The following is a 2758-nucleotide window of genomic DNA, read 5'->3' as shown; positions in this document are numbered from 1 at the left end:
AGTAATACAATACCATGTTTGCATGTGTCGGTCTAGTTTATTTCACTTACCAATATAGTCTTTAATTTTATCCATTTATCTACAAAACCCTCAAATTTATCTTTTTTATAGCAATAATACTCCATTGTTCAAAATACTGTATCTTTTTATTTATTCCTCAGTTGATGGGCATTTGGGTTGTTTCCAAGGTTTACCTATGACAAAAAAAAAAGATTTACCTATGACAAAATGTGCTGCTATAAACATGGGTGCACATATATCACTCTGGTGCAATGATTCCAGTTCTTTTGGAAAATATCTAGGAAGGGATTAGTGGGCTTGAATGGAACCTCCAGTCATAGCTTTTCAAAGAATCTCCACACTGATTTCCATAATGTGCCAGTCTGTACTCCCACCAACAGTGCAGAAAGGTTCTTTTTTCCCCACAGCCTCTCCATCATTTGTTATTGGCTGACTTCTTTTTTTGTTTGTTTGTTTTTTGTTTTTTACAAAGTGCAGATTTAATTTTCAACTGTTGGCCTCAGTAAACATCTTATTTCAGGTCCTTCCCACCCCAATCCAAGGAAGGAAGGGGAAAAGCTACTTTTCATTTTTACTTAAACCTCTAATAGCAAGAAAAAAAAAGATTTAATAATGACAACTTTTGCAAGCATATTTCCAGGTAAAATTCCAAAGGACAACAGTACTGGGTGGGAAGTAAACTTTCATAATTAATATACATAATAAAATAGTGAGTGCACAGTGTAGGCATCCATGCTGATTTGGCAATTTTAAGGTCTCCAATTATGATAAAAGTACACAACTGAACAAGAATTGCCTTGATACGTGACCGAATCATTGTATTAGGATTGGATGAAGATGGTCCTGGTTTTGACCCCTACAAGAAGTTGATTCTCTCTCACCAACTATAGACAGCCTCAACCTCAGTCCAACAGACACTACTGTTCAAAGAAGCTTCTTGCTTACTCTACCACACAAACACAGCATCTTCCCCAGAGGATAGGGCTAAACAAAGAGTACCAATGGCTTAAGTCTGCCGGGTGCTTACTTCTGTAGCAGTATAAATATGGATTATTAAAGATCTCTACTCAAGTATAAAGTATATGCAAAACTTTCATAATATAGGCAAAATGCTCAAAGGCTAAGAAAAACATTTTCTTTTACAAGAAAGTGCAACTGCAGTGTCTTTTGAATGATCTTCTAGATAGTTCTGCAGAAAACTTAGCAGTTTGGCTCAGAAAGTAGAATTCCTCATGAGGAATTAAAGTTCTTCCTAGAAGAATACAAAGCAAAATTTCAGGCAGCTTTCTGAAAATCAACCGTTAGTTTATGGCTACACAATGAGACAAACAGGAAGTTGTAATGAAGGCTTTTGCATGTGCTGCGGTCCGCATGGGATTCAACGGAGTTTTTCCCTTGCTCCAAGACAACAGCTGGCTCAGGGCGCCAGACATGGCCCTTACAACGCTTTGCCCAACTTGGACAGCAGGCGAGACGCTAATCAGCGGGGAGAAAATCACAAGTGTTTTCATGTTTCAGTGTTTTTCAGGTCAAATCTCAATACTTTCAAATAAACCATTTAAAAATATAACATCTCCTCTGTTATTTCCAGTATTTTACATAGTTAATGGATAATCAGAATGAAAGGAGAGCTTTATAACAGTCACCAGCCAGACCTTCTGTCTCGGTCAGATTTTCAGCATTTGTTCAGCTGCTGCTAGGTGGTAGAGGAAGTTTTCTGTTGCTGGTGGAAATCGCTTTTGCTTTAATGCTTCAAAATTGAGGACTCTTTTCCCTCCATCATCCACAACTTCTGAAAATGGCGCCAGGTTGGTGAAAATTTCTTTTGTTTTGAGGGCAATATCCTGTATGACTTGGCTGTCCGACTTCTCGGGGTCTCCCGCTGACTGCACGATTAGCTGACCGATTTCTTTGTGCAACTTGCCCATTGTCATGGACTCTTTTGCAAGCGGAGCGATAGTGATTTCACTCTGCCAGATTTACAAACACGTCATACAGATCCGGTCTATTGCTCACCTCCAGGTCAACAAAGCCCGCAACATAGCCTGTGCACATCTGCAGGGCTTCCAGCTCATCAGGGCTGAGATGCACGTAAGAATGCAGGATGCTCCAGTCCTGTCGATGCCACACCAGGGCAGGCAGCGTCCTGGTAAACTCCTGGACAGCTTCCATTTTGGGGTGATAGACGACAACTCGTTTCTTTAGCATCAGTGCCATGTGTAATATAACAGTTTCCATTCCAAACTGAGACACAATGTCTTTGATGGAGCCTGCAAGGTATGCCTTTTGGGCATCAAAGTCCTTGCTCAGAAAAGAGCCATTTTCCTCCCTCTGACATATCCCCTTTGTGAGAACTGCAGTGTAACTCTCCATTATTTTAACTGGGCTTCCATGTTTCAAGTACATTCTACACAATATCCTAGTGAAGGCGGCATATTTCTCTGGGTTAAAATCTTTGGCAGTCAGAACAATAGAAAAATGAGTCACCTTTTTCAAAACTGAAGAATCCTGAACTTCAACTGTTGTGATATAAAACCATGTTCTTCTGTACTGACCAAAGACAAAGGGATGGAGAAGTTTGTTTTCATCCATAAGGCAGCATTTTCTGAGCAGCAGAGTCCTTAATGCGGCTGTCGTGGAAGGATAACACCACACCCACAGTACTTCTCCATTTGTGTCCTTTTTGATCATCCCCACTCCGAGCAACAGCTGAGTGTCCACCGCCTCCTGGCTGACT

At 40.6% G+C, this 2758-nt stretch overlaps 1 pseudogene; it reads right to left on the bottom strand.

The window, feature by feature from the left end:
• Positions 1–647: 647 nt before the first annotated feature.
• Positions 648–2758, bottom strand: part of LOC111812235 — a 10336-nt pseudogene continuing 8225 nt past the window's right edge.

Source organism: Octodon degus, unplaced genomic scaffold (assembly GCF_000260255.1).
Source record: "Octodon degus isolate 3935 unplaced genomic scaffold, OctDeg1.0 scaffold00117, whole genome shotgun sequence".
Classification (NCBI taxonomy): Eukaryota; Metazoa; Chordata; class Mammalia; order Rodentia; family Octodontidae; genus Octodon; species Octodon degus.
This window is presented reverse-complemented; position numbering and strand designations above follow the sequence as displayed.